The sequence below is a fragment of the Dasypus novemcinctus genome, chromosome 21 (genome assembly GCF_030445035.2).
Source record: "Dasypus novemcinctus isolate mDasNov1 chromosome 21, mDasNov1.1.hap2, whole genome shotgun sequence".
NCBI classification, from domain to species: domain Eukaryota; kingdom Metazoa; phylum Chordata; class Mammalia; order Cingulata; family Dasypodidae; genus Dasypus; species Dasypus novemcinctus.
In genome coordinates, this window is record NC_080693.1 from 7,678,950 (window position 1) to 7,692,148 (window position 13,199).

Sequence of the window (13,199 nt, forward strand, 5' to 3'; positions counted from 1 at the left end):
ATTTTGCCTCTACAGTTTTGTTAAATGCTTGGAATTAGTTATAAATATAATATAATTCATTGGAAGCTTATACAGAAATTTTCTCTTAAGTGAATTACTTCTATTTACTTAAAATGCAGTGTAATGAAGACACTGCTTTCTTAGAGGTGAAGAGTGTGGGTGGGTGCTGTGATTTTTGGGGTTGTCCAGGTTGTTTACAGTAACACAAGTATTAGTGCCCTGAAATCTTGTGCCCTAGGGTATGTTGGGGTTTATCTTGCTGCTGTTTTAGCTTGAGAGGATTTTTTTCCTCCATTCTTTTTATTTTAAAATAATTTTGTCTATCTAGATCTACTTTCACCAGCAGTTCTGTAAATCAATTGGCAAAAATCTTAGTAATCAGGCTTATAAATTTAAATAAGATTGAAATATTTGCAAGACCCATTGGGTCTTCAATAAGATTTAGGAAATATTATTATTACAAAAGGGGATTTAGGCTATATCAGTACATACAGAGGTAAGACAGGAGGATTTCAAAGAGTATCAAAACCTTGACTTCCCCAATTTCTAGGATTCCAGGAGTTTATTTTTGTTTTTGTTTTTGTTTTTGTTTTTGAGCTATAAAAATGTTCTAAAATTGATTGTGGTGATGAAATCACAGCTCTGTGATTGTACTGAGAACCATTGATTATACACTTTGGATGGATTGGATGGTGTGTGAATAAAACCGATTTGAAGAAAAAAAAAGGAAGAAATTATATCCATGCAAGATATCTGCAGGAATGATTCGTCTACCATCCTGTCAAAGGTAGGCCTCAGCTGTATGAACCTGGTCATTCAATATCAAATCTAGGATAGGTTAAGTTAGGAGGTCAACACAATCACCTGGGTATAATTAAAGTTGAGGTTAAGCACTCCCCCAGTGAAAGGTTATGCAAAATTTTCAATTTAGGGAAAAATTAACCAGACCTCAAAACCATACCCTGAGGACTTATAAAAGGATAACTATGTCTCTTCTCCTCCCCAACAACAGATTTTTCATATTGGAGGGAATCCATTTTAATCAATGATTTGGGGGAAGGTTTCCACCACAACTTCAAATTGACTCAATATGTACCAATGCACATGGTAAAGAAGACCTGTGTCAGCACAGTTGTTTTTTTCAAAGTCCCAGACAATGAACTTAATTTTTAAAAAATTTTAACTGTATTTTTTGGATGATACATGGATCACAAATAATGTTAAAATAAAGAATATGAAAGGTTACCATAACTCACAACCCACCCCCCCCCCACTCCTCAATCAACCTCTTTCATCAGTGTGGCACATTCATTGCATTTGGTGAATACATTTTGGAGCACTGCCGCACAGCATGGATTATAGTTTACAATGTAGTTTACACTCTCCCTGAGTCCATTCAGTGGGTTATGGCAGGAGATATAATGTCCAGCTTCTTTCCCTGCCATATCTTTTAGGACAGCTCATAATTAAAAAACCCTCAGTGACCAGTGATCCTGTAATGAACATAAGCAAAGTCACATGATAGTTCAGTTTTATGACTATTGTCTTTGTGAAGAAGCCTTCAGAAGAACTTGTGCCCTTAGATAAAATTAGAGAGCTCACATTGGAGAAAAATTATATGCCTGCCATCTATGTGGGAAAGCATTCAGCCAACCTTCCAATCTACTAAGAAACCTGAGAGAACTCACACTTGAGAGAAACCCCATGAATATCACCTATGTGGGGAACTTTCAATCATCCTTCCATATTAGATAACATGAGAGAACTCACATTGGAAGGAAACAATTTGAATGCCAGATATGAGAAAACACTCCAGTAATTGTTCTAACCTTAGATAACAATAGAGAGAAACCATATGAATGTCATGTATGTGTGAAAGTATTCTGTCAATAGCCCTTAGATTACAAGATAAAATTCACACTAAAAATGTTACATATATGGAAGATTCTCCAGCCTCAACCCTAACCTTCAAACAAATGAATCCTCAGATGAGTGTAATCCAATGTCAGTGTAATCAATGTGAAACAGAATTCCTAACAGTGTGTTGCCCATTCTCTGAGTAGAAGCCAGTACCCCATTTATGCCAATGCTCATGTCATAGGTATTGGGGCTCCACCTTCATCCTCTATCACCAGATAAGTAGGCCTTCCAGATAGATGTAAGAGGGGAGCAAAGCCAAAGGGGTGGGCAAGGAATCCTGATTCTTCCCAGGCCATCCCTGGTGCAGAAGTCAGGTCTGAGGAGACATACAGGCCACCTTGTATATCAACATGCTTCCAGCTCCTCACACTCAGCAGCAAACCCTGGGATACAAGCTTTGAGCTGGGAGTCATCCACCATTTGTGTTCTTAGAGGGTGAGCTTTGTCTTGACTCCTGCCCTGAGACTGAGGTCATCTTACGGTTGCAGGGGCACACAAGTTGAGTATGAGGGCAGGAGAGAAAGGGGCTGGACATGATGCTCTTCTGAGGGGAAATGGCTTTCCTCTGACCTTCGGTAGGCACCTATCCCCCAGACATGGCTCATGGGGAAAGAGCTACATTGGGTGGGATGGCTGGCAGGGTACAGCACGTTTGTCTGACATGAAGCTGTGTTTACAGAGCAGGCATGAAAAGCACTGCGCCCACTCAGACTGTGTACAGGAGCACTGGCTATACTGATGGGCATGAATGTCTTCTCCAGCCACCCCTACGGCATGGCTAATGAAGAGCCAGGAAGTGCTCCTGTGACCAGCATCTGACTGAAGGGAAACATGTTTTATCTCAGAAAATATTAGAGAATGTGATGAGAGAGTGGGCACTGTCTGAACTTTAATCCATCCCAGATTCCCATCAAATCTTGTGGTGATTAATGGCTGGTATCAGAACCTACCAGAATGCAGGTCTGGATTTAAACCATCTAGGATTCTAGCAAGATTAGTGGGTGACTGGGAGGTGGGATGCTTTGATCCTGGGAATAGACTGAGAAGGAGGGGGATTCCTCCAGGAGCAGATTGAGATGCCTGGATGTGAAGTACCCACAAAACACTTTTTCTCCCCTTCCCCTATACAAACTTTCATACTGCCATTGCGTGGACACTGGGCCACACCTGTGAATAAGCATTGGGGTAACCTCCCCAAATCCATTGCTCTACCAAAGGGATGTGTGTTGGGGTTGGGCAGAAAGCAAGCTTGAAAGTTGGCCAAAGCATTGTGAAGTGGCAAAGAACAATGTCAATTATAATCCATGCAGTGCAGCAGCGCTCCAGAATGTATTCACCAAATTCAATGAATGTGCCACACTGATGAAAGAGGTTGCTGATGATGAAAGAGGTTGTTGATATGGGAGGAGTGTGGGGGTGGGGGGTGGGGAATATTGGAACTGCTTATATATATATTTTTCAAGATTTTTTTTTATTCCCCCCCCCCCCAGTTTTCTGCTCTCTGTGTCCATTTGCTTGGTGTTCCTCTGTGACCGCTTCTATCCTTAGCAGTACTGGGAATTTGTGTTTCTTTTTGTTGCGTCATCTTGTTGTGTCAGCTCTCCCTGTGTGCGGTGCCATTCTTGGGCAGGCTGCACTTTCTTTCATGCTGGGTGGCTCTCCTTATGGGGCGCACTCTGCACGTGGGGCTCCCCTACGTGGGGGACACCCCTGCGTGGCAGGGCACTCCTTGCGCACATCAGCACTGCACATGGGCCAGTTCCACACGGGTCAAGGAGGCCTGGGGTTTGAACCCCGGACCTCCCATGTGGTAGGTGGATACCCTATTCATTGGGCCAAGTCCGATTCCCTGCTTATATTTTTTAATGTAACTTTTTTTTTGTAATCTATGTATCTTTAAAAAAAGACAATTAAAATTTTAAATAAATAAATAGAAGAAACAGCAGTGACTGGAGGAAGGAGCTCTATGCTCTGGTTACCATATGGGGTTGTGGACCCAGCCTCAGCACCTGGAGAAGGAACAGGGGCAACCAGGCTGTGCCGGACTGGAAAGTGCGGAATGGGCTGGAGGAGGAGGATGAGGAAGGAGAGTTCTAGTTGCACAATGGTCTTGGACCTGGAATTCTTCCTCAGAGATCTGGGACCTCTCTTCATTTATCTCTGTGTCTCACACTCTGTCACTCATCTTCTTATTTTCCCTGTCCCCTTCCAGCACTACACTCAGCCTATCATGCGCATCTTTTCTTTTTAACCAGGCAACACTTCTGGAAGGAAGCATAAGTAGACAAGGATCCTCTCAGAGTGAGGACTGCAGACAGTGGCCATAACCTGGAGTTGGGAATAGGCATCAAGATCACATGGGGGGGGGAGGAGAGGGGGCAAGATGGCGGCTGAGTGAACATCCCTGTTAGAGTCTTCTGCAGGGAATCGGCTGGGCGGCGTTGGAGACTCTTTGGGACCGGATTGTTTCGGGATTTTTGCTGGTCCGGAGGTGTCTGGACATCGATTTGGAGGGAAGTTTGTTTTTTTTTTTTTTTTTTTTTCGGTTTTCTCTTTCCCTCTTGTCCCTCATCTTCCACTTATTTTTACTTTAATTCAAGTATACAATAGGTGCTACAGGGAACACCTCACATTTGCTGGGTTTTCCCATCCTCCACTGCCTCATTTCTGTGTGAACTGATTTAGGCTACCTACACTATCCCCCTTCCCCTGCATCTTGATATCCACTATCATCTACTGTCTCTCCTATATTCCACCCCCCACCTCCCGTTCTTTGATCCACAAAGTGTCTAACTCTTACTTTCTAATACCTTTGTTCTGTTTTCTGTCTATTATCCACTCTTGAAACTATTACCTTTCTTTTCTTTTTCCCTCTCTCATGAAAACAATAGCTGTGTAGTTCATACCATATTCCTCCCAAATTCAGTCATCAACTTCATAAAAGGTACTCTACCTACAGCTATAACTCTATACAATCTACATGAATCTAACCTCCATCCTTCCAGATCTCATATTCCTGCTTTATTAACATACATCACCAATACAACTTTACACTTTTCCCTTGCTTACACAATTGCCTTTCCCCAACACTAATACTTTCCTCTAAAGTGAACTTAACCAACAACAAGTAACTAGAATAAGAAGAAAAAAGTGACAAAGAGAAGATATAACACCTGTGCAAAAATAACAACTAATTAACCTCCAAGAGCAGACAAAGAAGCTAAGGAACTGATTAAATTCGTCAAAATAAAGAGATGACCAGAAAGCAACAAAAATCTACGAACCAAACCAATAATCAGGAAAACATGGCTGAATCCAATCAACAAACCAATAATCACGAAGGGGAGCAAAACTTGGCACAAGCAATGAAAGATCTCAGAACATTTATCACCGACAAATTTGATGCAGTAATGAAAGAGGTTAACAACATGAAGACATCACTTGGAGGGGAAATTGCAGACATACGCAAAAACATAACAGATATGATGGGAATGAACACCACAGTTCAAGAAATCAAAAATACACTTGCAGCAAATATCAGCAGACTAGAAGAGACAGAGCAGAGAATTAGTGATGTGGAAGACAGTACATCAGAAATCAAACAGATAGTAGAAGGGGTCAATAAGAAGATAGAAAAAATCCAATTAGGATTTAGGGACCTGAATGACAATGCAAAACGCTCAAACATACGTATTATAGGCATTCCAGAAGGTGAAGAGAAGGGAAAGGGGTCAGAAAGAGTGTTGCAGGAAATAATGGCTGAAAACTTCCCAAATCTACTGAAAGAGACAGATGTACATATCCAAGAAGCACAGCGCACTCCACAAATCATAAACCCCAACAGGCCCACCCCAAGACATATACTTGTCAAATTATCCAATGCTCAAGACAAAGAGAAAATCCTAAAAGTAGCAAGAGAAAAGAAAACCATCACATACAAGGGAAGCTCAATTAGATTAAGTGCTGATTTCTCTTCTGAAACCATGGAGGCAAGAAGACAGTGGTATGATATAGTCAAGGTACTAAAGGCAAAAAATTTCCAACCAAGAATACTCTATCCAGCTAAACTAGCATTCAAACATGATGGAGAGTTCAAAATATTCGCAGACAAACAGAAACTGAAAGAGTATACCAACAAGAAACCTCCCCTTCAAGAAATTCTAAAGGGAGTTCTGCAGGAAGAAAGGAAAAAACAGGAAAGGCAAAGTTGGAGGAGAGTATAAGACCAACAACAACAACAAAAAAGACAAAAAAAAAAAATACAAACAAAATATGACAAACACAAATCCAATCAAAATATGGCTAACACAAATAATTCCTTGATAGTAATAACACTGAATGTCAATGGATTAAACTCACCTATCAAAAGATTCAGACTGGGACACTGGATAAGGAAATATGACCCATCCATATGCTGTCTACAAGAGACACATCTTAGACCCAGAGACGCATGGAGATTGAAAGTGAAAGGCTGGAAAACAATCATACAAGCTAACAATAACCAAAAAAAGGCAGGAGTAGCTATATTAATATCAGACAAAATAGACTTTAAATGTGAAACAATTGTGAGAGACAAAGAAGGATACTACATTTTAGTCAAAGGGAAAATCTGTCAAGAAGATCGAACAATCATAAATATCTATGCCCCTAACAAGGGTGCCTCTAAATACATCAGGCAAACGCTGGAAAAACTAAGTGAAAGAATAGATACATCTACAATTATAGTGGGGGATTTTAATACACCACTATCAATTCTGGACAGAACATCTCAAAAGAGAATCACCAAAGAAACAAAACATCTGAATAGTATATTAGAGGAGCTCGATCTAATAGACATATATAGATCGCTACACCCAAACACAGCAGGATATACATTTTTCTCAAGCGCACATGGATCATTCTCCAAGATAGATCATATGCTAGGCCACAAAGAAAGGCTGAACGAATTCAGAAAGATTGAAATCATACAAAACATTATCTCTGACCACAGTGGAGTCAAGCTGGAGATTTGCAAGGGAAAGAAGCCCAGATTTCACACCACGATTTGGAAATTAAACAACACACTCTTAGAAAAACAGTGGGTCAAAGAGGAAATCTCAAAAGAAATCAATGACTACCTTGAAACAAATGATAATGATAACACAACATACCAAAATTTATGGGATGCAGCAAAAGCAGTACTGAGAGGGAAGTTTATAGCCATAAATTCATATATCAAAAAAGAAGAAAGAGCAAAAATTGAAGAACTAACTGCACATTTGAAGGAATTAGAAAAACAACAACAAAGTAACCCAACAGGAAGAAGAAGGAAGGAAATAACAAAGATAAGAGCAGAACTAAATGAAATAGAAAATAAGAAAGCACTTGAACAGATAAACAAGACCAAGAGCTGGTTTTTTGAGAAGATTAACAAAATTGACAAACCTTTAGCAACACTAACAAAGAAAAAAAGAGAGAAGATGCAAATACACAAAATAAGAAATGAGAAAGGCGATATCACCACTGACCCCACAGAAATAAAGACTATCATAAGAGGATATTTTGAAAAACTATATTCCAACAAAAATGACAATCTAGAGGAAATGGACAAATTCCTAGAAACACATAAATAGCCCATATTGACAAAAGAAGAAATTGATGATCTTAACAAACCAATCACAAGCAGAGAGATAGAATCAGTTATTAAAAATCTCCCAACTAAGAAGAGCCCAGGGCCAGATGGCTTCACAGGTGAATTCTATAAAACATTCCGGAAAGAACTGACACCAATCCTGCTGAAACTATTCCAAACCATCGAAACAGAAAGAACATTACCCAACTCCTTCTATGATGCCAACATTACCCTAGTACCAAAGCCAAACAAAGACATCACAAGAAAGGAAAATTACAGACCAATTTCTCTAATGAACCTAGACGCAAAAATACTTAACAAAATACTTGCTAATCGTATTCAACAACACATTAAACGAATTATACACCACGACCAAGTGGGATTCATCCCAGGTATGCAAGGATGATTCAACATAAGAAAATCAATCAACGTAATACACCATATAAACAGATTGAAGGAAAAAAATCACATGATTATATCTATTGATGCAGAAAAAGCATTTGACAAAATACAGCACCCTTTCTTGATAAAAACACTCCAAATGATTGGAATACAAGGAAATTTTTTGAACATGATAAAGAGTATATATGAAAAACCTAAAGCCAATATTGTTTACAATGGAGAAATCCTAGACTCCTTCCCTCTAAACTCAGGAACAAGACAAGGATGCCCACTGTCGCCGCTCCTATTTAACATTGTCTTAGAAGTACTTGCTCGAGCACTGAGGCAAGAACCAGAAATAAAAGGCATTCAAATTGGAAAGGAAGAAGTCAAAATTTCATTATTTGCAGATGACATGATCCTATACATAGAAAACCCTGAGAGATCTACAACGAAGATTCTAGAACTCATAAATGAGTTTAGTAAAGTCGCAGGTTATAAGATCAATGCGCAAAAATCAGTAGCATTTCTGTACACCAATAATGAGCAAGATGAGGAGGAAATCAAGAAACAAATACCATTCACAATAGTAAATAAAAAAATCAAATACTTAGGAATAAATTTAACTAAAGAGGTAAAGAACTTATACTCTGAGAACTATACAAGATTGTTCAAGGAAATCAAAGAAGACCTAAATAAATGGAAGACTATTCCTTGTTCATGGATAGGAAGACTGAACATTATTAAGATGTCTATCCTACCAAAATTGATCTACACATTCAATGCAATCCCAATAAAAATCAATGCAGCCTTCTTTAAGGAACTAGAAAAACTAACTATGAAATTTATTTGGAAAGGAAAGAGACCCCGAATAGCCAAAGACATACTGAAAAAGAAAAACGAAATTGGAGGAATCACACTACCTGACTTCAAAACATACTATAAAGCTACGGTGGTGAAAACAGCATGGTATTGGCATAAGGAGAGACATATAGACCAATGGAATCGAATTGAAAGCTCTGATATAGAACCTCACATATACAACCACATAATATTCGATAAAGCCACCAAACCCTCTCAACTGGGAGAGAGTGGCCTATTCAACAAATGGTGTCTGGAGAACTGGATAGCCATATGTAGAAGAATGAAAGAGGATTACCATCTCACACCTTATACAAAGATCAACTCAAGATGGATCAAAGACCTAAATATAAAAGCCAAGACCATAAAAACCTTAGAAAGCAGTGTAGGGAAACATCTACAGGACCTTGTAATAGGAAATGGATTTATGAATATCTCACCAAAAGCACGAGCAGCAAAAGAACTAATAGATAAATGGGACTTCCTCAAAATTAAAGCCTTCTGCACCTCAAAGGAGTTTGTCAAGAAAGTAAAAAGGGAGCCCACACAGTGGGAGAAAATATTTGGCAATCATATATCTGATAAGAAACTTATAACTTGCATATATAAAGAACTCCTACATCTTGAAAATAAAAAGATAAACAATCCATTTAAAAAATGGGAAAAAGACTTAAACAGACACTTCTCCGAAGAAGAAATACAAATGGCAAGAAAGCACATGAAAAAATGTTCCAAATCTCTAGCTATCAGGGAAATGCAAATCAAAACCACAATGAGATACCATCTTACACCCATAAGATTGGCAGCTATGAAAAAAACAGAAGAATACAAGTGCTGGAGAGGATGTGAAGGAAGGGGAACACTCATCCACTGCTGGTGGGAATGCAGAAGGATCCAACCATTCTGGAGAACAGTATGGCGGTTTCTCAAAAAACTAGCCATAGATTTGCCATATGACCCAGCAATACCACTGCTGGGAATATACCCAGCAGAACTGAAAACAAGAACACAAACCAATATATGTACACCAATGTTCATAGCAGCATTGTTCACTATTGCCAAAAGTTGGAATCAACCCAAATGCCCATCAACAGACGAGTGGATCAATAAAATGTGGTATATACACACAATGGAATACTACTCGGCTGTAAGAACAAACACACTACAAACACATGTGATAACATGGATGAATCTTGAGAACCTTATGTTGAGTGAAGCAACCCAGACATTGAAGGACAAATACTACATGACCTCAATGATATGAAATAAACAAGCTGCCCTAGATAGCAAGAGACTGAACGATAGGCTTGCAGGAAATCGGAGGGTGGAGGAAGGATATGAGCCGATGTCTGCAGGGGTGGAATTTAAGACGAGATGGTGGTAAGTATGAACACAAAGAAGAGATAAAAGGGGGGCAAGGGGTTGCCTTTGCTTGGGGCTTTGCGGGTTTGAGGGTGGCTGGGGAGGGACGGGTGGGTAACGTTGCCCAAAAGTGGGGGGAGGGAGGGGTAGCATACGAACCAGGAGAGGGTCAGGTGTTGGTGGAGAGTAAAATGCCGAGAAAATCATATCAAAATATAATAAAGAGGGTTACCTGTTTAGAATGCTTGGAGGGGAGGGTCTGATGCAGGACGGGCTCCTGGGGAATGTCTAAATGCTCATTCTGCCAGAGTGGGTGACACCATGGGGTAGAAACCCAAGTAGTGAGAGTGGGGGTGGACCCACATCCTGGGGAGGACTAATGCCATCCAATAGAGGGAACTGTATCCCTCGAGAGAAAGGGTGGCTCCCAGGGCATTGGGGCAGTTGAGCAAGTTAGGCCCTGAACACTATTCCATCTATCTCTGGAAGTGGCTCCTCAGGAAACGGAGGTTGGCTATCACTGAGGGCACCAAGGTGGAAGGGAAAATGGACGTTAAATGTGTGGAACCAAAGTAAATGGGGGGTAAGAGAGGAGTTTCTTGAGAGTACACAAGGATGGATATAAAACATGTAATATTACACCATAACATATAGGAGATGACAGACTGATAATGTAAACCATAATGTAAAACATAGGATAACTAAAAATGTAAAGAACTGTGTATCCTAAAGTATGCACCATAATGTAAACACAGATGTCACCTTGTTAGAAAGCTAATGTCTCAGACTCTGTACATCACTTTAAGTAAATATGATATGATTAGGGCGTAAGAGTATCACTGTGGAAGGGAAAAGGTTTTCTGGTGGATGTGTGGGAGTGCTGTATATTATATATATACATTGCTGTGGTCTAGGACTCCTGTGAAGAAAAGCTGAATAATTAGGGGGGGGGGGAAAAAAAAAAAAAAAGAAAAAAATAGGATGTGGAATTTTTTCAAGTCAACATTCTTTATCTAAGTTCTTTATCTAACTTTATCCAAGTTCTTTATCTATCCTTTAAACTCATCGCTATATGCCATTCCCTAGTAAGGGACCATGACATTATATTGGGCTTCAAATTTCGGGGAGTTCTGGATCACAGAGTGTTTCAACAATGGCAATGGAGGGATACTGGTATGGGATACCAATGACAGATGATATATGACTGACAGGGAGCTGTACAGAACATATGTCCAGGGTGCATGGTAATGTTTGGATATACTCATAGTGGCAACAATTAAAAACCACAGTAGGGGGGGTACTGGGTTCCTGGCCAGTGGTGCTCTGTCGTGGTCCCTAGGGGAGCAGCGACAGTCTCCCAGGTACAGTGGTGGGGACCGGGAGGGAGTGAGGGTTCAACAGTGAGCCCCTGATACTAATGACTATGCTTGTGAGCTGATAAACCCAAAATAATAACAAGGCCTAGAGCAACTTTGTGCCTGGGAATTTCCTTCTGTCAGCCTTCATGTTACTCAAATGTGGCCAGTCTCGAAGCCAAACTCAGCATGTAAATGCAATGCCTTCCCCCCAGCGTGGGACATGACACCCGGGGATGAGCCTCCCTGGCAACGAGGGACCACTATCAACTACCAACTGATGATGCAACTGGAAAATGACCTTATACGGAAGGTTCAATGCGGATCAGCAGAATATCCATGTCTACATAAAATACCATGACTTTAAAATGCTGTTTGACCTAAAGTAAGGGGGAAATGGAAAGGAGAAATGAGTTTATATGGCTACGAGTTTCTAAAAAAGAGTCTGGAGGCTGGCAGAAGGTTTGCCCTCATGCACAACTGAGCAGAGTCAGAGAGACAGATAAAGCAGATACAACCCCCAGATATTGGTTCCTTTGAGGGCTAAAGAGACCCATGGGAGTTATGGTCATGGCCGATGGGGTTAACTACCAGGGCAGATGGCCCCTCTTTGGAAATGGTGTTTATGTGTGATGAATCTGGACTCAGATGGGATCTCCCTTCATAAGACTTTCATGTTAATGTGCTGGAGGTGCAGTTAATGTTGGGGTTTAAGATATATTTAGGGGATTTGAATCTCTGGACTGACAACATGATAGCCAGATCCTGAGCCTCAACAGACTACAGCACCTACAATCTGATTTATTGGACTTACCACACTCAGCTAAGATGGAGGTGAAGAAGGACAACCACCACACCATGGAGCCTAGAGTGATTACAACTGAAAATGGGAGGATTGCATCCAGCATCCAGGTGGAATCTGAGCCTCCTCTTGACATAAAGGTGCAATGGACACAACCAATCCAGTGTCCACATAGAAGAGGTGGCATTGGATTGGGAAAAGTGGACATAATGGACAAAGGGTATGGGGAAAGGCAGGAAGAGATGAGAGGTGGAGGCGTCTTCGGGACATGGAGCTGCCCTGGATGGTGCTTCAGAGGTAATCACCGGACATTGTAAATCCTCACAGGGCCTACATGATGGAATAGAGGAGAGTATGGGCCATGATGTGAACCAATGTATATGAGGTGCAGAGGTGCCCAAAGATGTACTTACCAAATCCAATGGATGTGTCATGATGATGGGAACGAGTGTTGTTGGGGGGGGGAGAGGGGGGGTGGGGGGGGTGGGGTTGAATGGGACCTCACATATATATTTTTAATGTAATATTATTACAAAGTCAATAAAAAATAAAAAAATTAAAAAAAAAAAAAAAAAAAAAAGATCACATGGGCATTTGGCTCATCAGTATCACCCTTTCCAGCTTACCTTGAGCAAAACCAAAGCATCAAAGCAAAGTTCTCAGAGGATATAGCCTCTAATCTCACAGAAACAACAAACACACCAGGGTGACAGTTGTATGGCCCCTGATTAACAACTAAAAAATTATACTGAAGGAAAAACAGAAAACAAAGCTCTGAGTCTAGCAGAAGATAATTTAACATTTCACAAAGAGATGCATTGAGTCATGAAATCATTTAATTTGCAATTTTTTTCAACAGTGTAACTACTGACAGTCTATACCAGATAAAGTTGTAATTTTTATTTTT